Source organism: Notothenia rossii (genome assembly GCF_949606895.1).
Source record: "Notothenia rossii genome assembly, contig: SUPER_11_unloc_1, whole genome shotgun sequence".
In the NCBI taxonomy this organism is placed as follows: Eukaryota; Metazoa; Chordata; class Actinopteri; order Perciformes; family Nototheniidae; genus Notothenia; species Notothenia rossii.
Genome location: NW_027640356.1, coordinates 61,193 through 70,000, shown reverse-complemented (window position 1 = coordinate 70,000; position 8,808 = coordinate 61,193). Strand labels below are relative to the sequence as shown.

General features: G+C 40.7%; 1 long non-coding RNA gene across 1 annotated transcript in view; it reads right to left on the bottom strand.

Annotated features, from left to right (window-relative positions):
* The window catches only part of LOC307025919, a 55,799-nt gene that overhangs the window by 21,020 nt on the left and 25,971 nt on the right, over positions 1-8,808 (bottom strand). The gene's annotated exons all lie outside the window — the stretch shown is intronic.

Below are 8,808 nucleotides of genomic sequence, written 5' to 3'. Positions count from 1 at the left end.
GGCTAACTAACAGGGAGTCCCATTGACTTGCATAGAGCTCCCTGAACGCTGGTAATAGACGAGTTGGGATGGTGGAGAAATGCTCTCTGCAGACCCATTCTCTCAGCGTTACAAACCTTTTTCTTACTCAATATCAAGCCACACTTATTGTTTTTACTTCGGCTGTGAGTGCTCGTGTGCTCAGGATGAGTTTCGCTTGTTCTCGCTGTATCGCCGACCCGGAAACATGTCCGCTCCTCGCAGCAACGAGCCTCGAAACGTCCCGACCAATCAGAGCACTGCAGGAGCTCCAACAAGCCGTGTAGGACAGAGAGTGAATACACACGCTATACAGAGATGCTGTATGAGAAACCAATGTGATTTTGGAACATTGAACAATTTAAATCTATTCTAGTAGACCTCAACAATGGAACTATGATCAGTAGAAATGGGCATGACATGGGACCTTTAAATTCAACCACAACCCACTCGAATGACTTGTTATTGTGTGTTCATTTAGTACAATATGACGAGTAGTGCAGTGTGAGGCTGCAGGAGGAGGGAGGAAACGTGGGGAAACCTCCTCTCACTCTGTGGCAAGTGTGTGCACTGTTAATGTGTGTGTTCATTAATAATGAGCGTGTGTGTGTGTGTGTTCTGGTTACAGTAGCCAGGCTGTGTGAGCGATTAGCAGGTGGGTCTCGTCTTTAACACTCTGGACGTGCGTGTTTGTTTGTGTGTGTGAGGCTCAGGTGTGATGTGACGTGAGGCAGGGAAATGGAGGGGTGTGTGTGTGTGTGTGTGTGTGTGTGTGTGTGTGTGTGTGTGTGTGTGTGTGTGTGTGTGTGTGTGTGTGTGTGTGTGTGTGTGTGTGTGTGTGTGTGTGTGTGTGTGTGTGTGTGTGTGTGTGTGTGTGTGTGTGTGTGTGTGTGTGTGTGTGTGTGTGTGTTATTGTGGGCTACAGCAGGTAGTAGAAGGATTTCATTGCAGCATCTTTAGGTGGGCTGCGGTAGACCAAATATTTCATTTCTCAATATTGACAGAAAAAGTGAATGTTTTCTTATTTTTGTGGAAATTATCCATGACATTTTATGCTGTTTGGACTGAAAACATTACCTAATAACCATTTTGATTTCTAGGTGATTTCTAAAACAATATGTCTTTGAATTTAAAAAATAAAAACTGAAAGTAGCTTCTAGTTTTTATGCGGTGAACACCAATTTTGCCAGCTGAAATTAAAACAGTTTCTGGCTGATTGTATACCGCTGCAGCCAGCTATCTAGCTATCCGCTAATGTTAGCTCCATTAGAGCTTTGACATGAAATGTAAACCCGATTCATAAAAATACAAATGGTTTTATTTTAATCCGACAACTTTAGCAAATGTGTACTGTAGTGTTATTTATATTTTTGTTAATTTAAGTGAAGACTTTTCCATCATGCATTTCCATTTTTAGGCATCAGACTAATTGAAAAAGATGTCACTCTACCAGTATGAATGGAATAAGATGTATCCTCAATTCTGTCATGCAATCCATGTTTTGCCTTTGTCTTCTAAGCATGCAGAGAGGCTGCAGATGAGGCATTTGTATTTGTTTATTTGTACCATATTTGAAGCCGTTGTGTCCCTCATCCACTCCAAACCCACCCCCCCCCCCCCCCCCCCCCCTTCAGCCCCCTCTCTCCTGCAGTCAGCTGGCGAGGAGAAGAAGGGCCCTTTGACTCATGTGCAGGGGGAAATGATGAGGGTGTGAGTGTGAGGGTGTGTGTGTCGGGGGGGGGGGGGTACCGGTGCTCCTGGAGTCTGATAGTCTGGCTTCTCCGTACAGGCTTTTCCTCCGGGGGGTTGAGAGAGAGAGAGAGAGAGAGAGAGAGAGAGAGAGAGAGAGAGAGAGAGAGAGAGAGAGAGAGAGAGAGAGAGAGAGAGAGAGAGAGAGAGAGAGAGAGAGAGAGAGAGAGAGAGAGAGAGGATTTCTGACGGCACATCTCCACCATGTGGAAACACAGCTGTTGTGTGTGGGGGGGGTGTGTGTTTGTGTGTGTGTTATCACTGTATTTTCAGGAAACCTTGTTCCCTTTGTTATGACTTTGAGAAGACTGTCCGTGTGTCCGTTGAACAACCTGCAGAACTCAGACTAAAACACCTTTAATTAAAGTAATAACGAATGCTTTAAAAGTTATGTGGAAAAGTGGAAATCAAGACGAAAGGGAAAGAAGTTATTTTTACAGCACAGATATTAAAGCAGTGTGGCTTACCTCAGGCAGATGAACAAACATATGGATCAAATCAACCCCAAAACATTGTGAATGCTTAATCACGTCTTTTCCATATATCATACATATTATTTAAAACATTGACTCAGAATATGCTAGGACCAATTCCTTAATATTAGTATTTAAAGCAATGAGCAAACATTGTTCAGAGGTCAGTAACAACCTTTAAAAGGTTATATGTGTAATTGCTTACTATACTTAGGCACAGGTAATGCATTTATGTTGTCACAGCAACATGTACACAAGGCATTGCACGAGTTAACCATGAAATAATATAGAAAATAAACATAAACAATAAATACACATCAACAGCAAAAGAGAGAGTATCTCTATTAAACACACAATGTTAATATACACATCAAATATCGAGTAAAATATAAATGAACCTTGTATACTATTGAAATTATAACTTAAGCAAAGTAATTCAACATTTTAAATTAAATATCAGACGCACGAGGTATAGGGCCTTCAAACACAAGTGCTAGTGCTGTGTGTACGACAGACAAAAGGACATCCCTCCTTATACACACACACACTCAAATACACACACACACACACTCGCAATCAATCGAGTACATTCATCAGCAGCGCTCAGCACCCCCCCCCATCCTCCAGTAGCTGCCCCCCCTCCATGCTGACACCTAATCCAGAGCCTGGCTACCATAACATTTTCACAAGGGTCACGAGCCGCATAATAACAGCACAGCGTGAGCTGAACTGCTCCTTTATAAGAGCTGCGGCGCACACACACACACACACACACACACACACACACACACACACACACAGACAATTAGTGTTCGGCCTGCCGCCCCGCTCTACACTGTGTGTGTTTGTACAAGAGGTCAATATAATCCTCAGATAGTGTGTATCTTTAAGAGAGAGACAGGGTGTGTGTGTTCGATAGTGTTCTCGTGTGTGTGTGTGTGTGTGTGTGTGTGTGTGTGTGTGTGTGTGTGTGTGTGTGTGTGTGTGTGTGTGTGTGTGTGTGTGTGTGTGTGTGTGTGTGTGTGTGTGTGTGTGTGTGTGTGTGTGTGTGTGTGTGTGTGTGTGTGTGTGTGTTGGTGGGAGTCAGCGTTCAGCCTTGTGTTTTTATATCATATTCAATTAAATCAGTTTTATTCACAAACGGTCTAAAAATGCAAGACAGAATGAAGACCTGTGAGAACAGGGCAGAGACACTAAACATAAAAGCATTTATATTATACTTATACATCTTACACTGTCCAGTTGGAAATAAATCATTAGAATTAGAATATGGAGGGATGAACCCCTCTTTATTGTTCTCACATGCAGAGCACACAGTGACATCTGTTCTCTGCTTTAACCCATCCTAGTACCAGGAGTCTAGTACTAGGGGCAGTGGGCAGCTATTGTACAGCGCCCGGGGAGCAATGGGAGTCGGGGGGGGGGAAGGGGGGTGTCCGGTGCCTTGCTCAAGGGCACCACGGCAGGGCAGGAGGTGAACTGGGACCTCTCCAAGTAGCAGTCCACACTCCATATTCAGGTCTGTTCGGGGACTTGAACCGACGACCCTCCAGCTCACAGTCCAATCTACTGACTGAGACACTGCATGTAAGATCAAAAGGTTTTATTGTTAAATGCACAATAGCTACAGCTCTAACAATTCAACATTAAGATACAGAAACACAACCAAAAACAGTGCAAAAATAAATGAATTAGTGCAAGACGATGGTGCAAGTACTGCATTTTCAGATCTATATGTTGCACATTTTGTGATTTCAAGAGATTTGTTGCTGTGTCTATTGCACTGTGTTCTATATTTCTATTTCTTTAAAAAAAAAAATGTTTATGGAAGTATTTGTTTTTAATTCGTTTTTTAAATAGTTATAGTTTTTTTACAACTTAATTTATCTTATTGTGTTTTTAAACCAAGTTATTTGTACATATTTGGTGTTAAACCTGCATTCTGATACGGATAACAAGATGTAGCTCTCGTAAAGAAATGATACATCCACTATTAATATGAACAAAAATGAAAAATACAAACTTTATTTGACATTTCTTATTGAATTTCTTATTTGCTTATTCTTGCCTCTCATCTTTGTCAAAATACTTTCCCTTTTTTTTTTATTATTATTATTTATTTTAAGTGTCACAAAACCAAAATCTCCCAAAGGATAAATAAAGTATTTCTGATTCTTCAAGCTGTTCCAACTCATATTTCTGACAGCTCGAAATGGCTGGCAGTAAAACTAACGACAAAATTGGAACAATCTGTTTTTTCAATGGCCACGTTTATATTCCTCAAATGCAGCGATCTGCGCCCTAATTTGCCCTGAGGGACGCCACGGGCTCCCCATAAAGAAAGGTTAGGGCCCCTGCAGCAGGATAATGACACACACACACACACACACACACACACACACACACACACACACACACACACACACACACACACACACACACACACACACACACACACACACATTGTACAACTTTAACTTCAAGGTCACTGTGCATTCATCATCCCTAAACAATCTTTTTCATTTCAGCTTTGGATGTAAATTCTGATTGTTATGACTTTAATTGACTGTGACATCATTTATTTCTTCTCCCTCCATTTAAATAACATTGATTTCAATAATGTTAGAAGCTTTACTCAGCTCTTTGAGGGGAAGTGTGATTACAGACAAAGGTTAAAGCTCAGTGAGTTTGGATTTCATCTATTGTTATCAGCCGTAATCAAAGTCAAAGAAACCCTGTTGAGTTTCTTTATTTTAATAACAGCTGATGTTCACATTCAGGGCTCGGTTGTTGTGCCAACACAACTGAACCTTACATTTATCTTTAATACTATTTCACAGACATGTTTACATTAGTTAGAAGCATCAGATATATTGACCAACTTCTAATGTAGACACTGATTATACATCAAAGATACACTTTTTCAAAACTTCAAGAGTTTAGGTAGATAATCCATCCACCTAATAAAAAAGTACATGTTGCAGTGTAGAAGCTTTTAAGAGACTAAATACTACTTTTGATCGCATTTTTGCAGCTCTGTGATGCTCAAACACTCACTTCATGTTGTGATACACACTTGTATTTCCAATATGGACTTCAGGTAGCAGAGTGTGTTTATATGCATGCTGCTACGAGAGAGCAACACAACCTTTAACTTCAGCTAACCCCTCACACATCCAGGTACATGTTCCTGACAGACACAGGTTTATGGGGTCTCAATTATAAATCCACACACACACACACACACACACACACACACACACACACACACACACACACACACACACACACACACACACCATCTGTGCAGTGACTAGATGTCCATCCACACCCAGCGTGTGCCAGGGAGCTGTGTTGTAAAGGTTTATATGACAAGGTGACAGACAGACAGTGGCAGCACTGCCTGTCTCACCGCTCACGCTGACAGTGTTATTGCGGTGTGTGTGTGTGTGTGTGTGTGTGTGTGTGTGTGTGTGTGTGTGTGTGTGTGTGTGTGTGTGTGTGTGTGTGTGTGTGTGTGTGTGTGTGTGTGTGTGTGTGTGTGTGTGTGTGTGTGTGTGTGTGTGTGTGTGTGTGATGTTTGTGTGTGTGTGTGTGTGTGTGTGTGTGTGTGTGTGTGTGTGTGTGTGTGTGTGTGTTTAAGATCATATAAGAGGTAAGATGTAACCCCTTATCTTGAATTAAATCACATTCATTCATTATTTTGAGGATTGTTCTTTCTTTGTGGCCCCTCAGAAAAGTATTTTGAGTTTGTACTGTGGGCGAAAGTCTGTTTTCTTTTCCTATTGTTCAAGGTTCAAAAGGTTTATTGTCATATCAAACTTCGGTGTAGTTCTGTACTGAATGAAAAACTTTGGAAGCAGGTTCCTTAACGATGCTTGTTGTGTGGTTATTCTGTATGATCCCAAAAATGTACTGACTTACTTTGAGTTTGTATTGGGGGCAAAAGTCCGTTCTTGTTCATATTGTTGGGTGGTTGTTCTGTAAAAACACTCAAAGTCCCCATATCAGCGCTGACCTGAGCTTATTGGCTCAGCGTCAGTAGCTCGCGTGCCACCTGGTCTCTCCCCCATGTGTGTGTTTACAGCGTGTCAGCGCCTGGTGCATTTCAATTGGCACCGATCTGGCACATAATGGAAATCTCAGTCTGTGACAAACCTCTCAGCTCTGAGCAGCGACTCGCTACAGAACGAGAAGAACGTGGACACGCAGCCGTAATGACTGCTAATGTATTCCTGTCAAGTAGGAGCTAAGCCTGTGAGAGCGGCATGAAAGCTCCGGGTCTTTCTGCAGATCTGAGGCCAGGAAGTAGCCACAGCCCGGGTCTGAGTATCATCGTGTGGTGGTGCCCACTCAGGTCTGCAGACTGTCTATCTGACTTCACCTCCAAACCACAGCTTCTAAAGCAACAACCCTCCAGACCTCGTCTAATGTAATTCTACATGTGTACAGGTTCTTATATTTGCAGAATACACACGCGGTTATAATGAGATATTCACCATAGAAGAAGGAACACATACTCTGACATTTTGATTGATGGTATTTGAAAATAATTCATCTTTCGAGGAGATACTCGGTTACACATTCTCCGTGGGCCTCCATCTTTAGGTTGAATTCAAAGATGACCATAATGATTTAATTGTTTTTCTCTCATTATACTCAAATAGGTTTCAAATATAGAAACGATACGAAAATATATATATATGTGTTCACAGCTGCTCAAACGTTTAGAATATTTGTATGAACTTTAAACCGTTGACTATAATACTAAGAAATGGCATTGTTGAGAAGAACAAGAACAAGACCACATTTTTTATTATGTTATTATTTTAAAAAACACATTTAGGTATTGTTCCCAAAACGATGGAACAACCTTCCCTACATCCTTCTTGACAGGTCATGCGCAAAAAAAGTTTCTATTAATAATAGTTATTAGTTAACTAAGGAAGTCTGTTTTCATTTGCTTTTATGAATCCCAGCACTTGTGTGGCATTGCTCTTAAGCTTACTCTAAGCCATCACAAACAAACAAACACACACACACACACACACACACACACACACACACACACACACACACACACACACACACACACACACACACACACAAACAAACACACACACACACACACACACACACACACACACACACACACACACACACACACACACACACACAGTTAAGTGTCAGCCCTTTTTTAACTACCTGTTACTGTGTTCCTGCTGTGCTCAACGTCATTTGAAATAACTAATATATCCCATAAAAGCCAGCAGCAGTAGCCTGCGCAGGCTTACACAAATAATTAGCTGCAGGCAGAGACAATTATACCCCGAGAGAAATATGATCCGCCGTGATAGAAATGTAATGATCTCATATTGAGGAATTCGGACCACTTTCTGTTTTGGAAAACAAAATCAGCGATGATGTACGGCTTTTGAAATGGGATTAGCAACATTATATGCAACATGTCTCTCTCTAAGTCCTCTTCCTCCACCTAAATCCCCCCTTTTTATTTTACGCCAACCAGTAACATGTAAGCCCTGTGTTTGTTAGGAGGAAAGCTCAGAGCTGTTTACCTCCAGGCTCTGCGGTCACACTGACAGCTTTACAGGCAGCTGATTGGAGGTGCCATGCCAACATGTTGTGTGTGAGGCCTGCTCCCACACGGAGGGTCACATTAGCTTCATCATGCAGCTTTTCCAAGATCAAATTATCCTAAAATCTGCAGAACGACGTGCAAACTTTATCAGGGTAAAGTAATCGGAGCAAAAGTTTGTGTTTTATGATTTTGTGGTACTCTGCAGAAGTGTGTGTGCAATTTTAAATGTTCTTGGCGTGACTGATATTGGAACGTCGGGTGGTGTTGGGAAGCATACGCAAACAACAGTCAACACGAGTGTTCCTGTTAGTCTCAAGAACAACATGGAAAAACATTTTGAAGACCACATGACCAATATCTGGCTTGTGTACATTGGAACATTTGTTTGTCCCACATTTGTTTGTGAAACTTTAACAGGAACTGGAGTTATCGGGTCGTCTACGGTCTCTGTACTATTATGAATAGAGTCATAAAGCATGTAGTTAGTTAGTTAGCTAGCTAGCTAGTTAGTTAGTTAGTTAGTTAGTTAGTTAGTTAGTTAGTTTGATAAATAGATAGATAGTTAGATAGTCAGTTAGATAGATAGATATATATAGATGGATAGATTGTTAGTTTGTTAGTTAGTTCGACTGTTAGATAGATATATAGATAGATAGTTAGTTAGTTAGTTCGATAAATATATAGATAGTTAGTTAGTAAGTTAGATAGATAGATGGATGGATAGATCGTTAGTTAATTAGTTAGTTTGATAAATAGATAGATAGTTAGATAGTCAGATAGATAGATAGATAGATAGATAGATAGATGGATAGATTGTTAGTTTGTTAGTTAGTTCGATTGTTAGATAGATATATAGATAGATAGTTAGTTAGTTAGTTAGTTAGTTAGATACATATATATATAGTTAGTTAGTTAGTTAGATAAATATATAGATAGTTAGTTAGTTAGTTAGATAGATAGATAGATGGA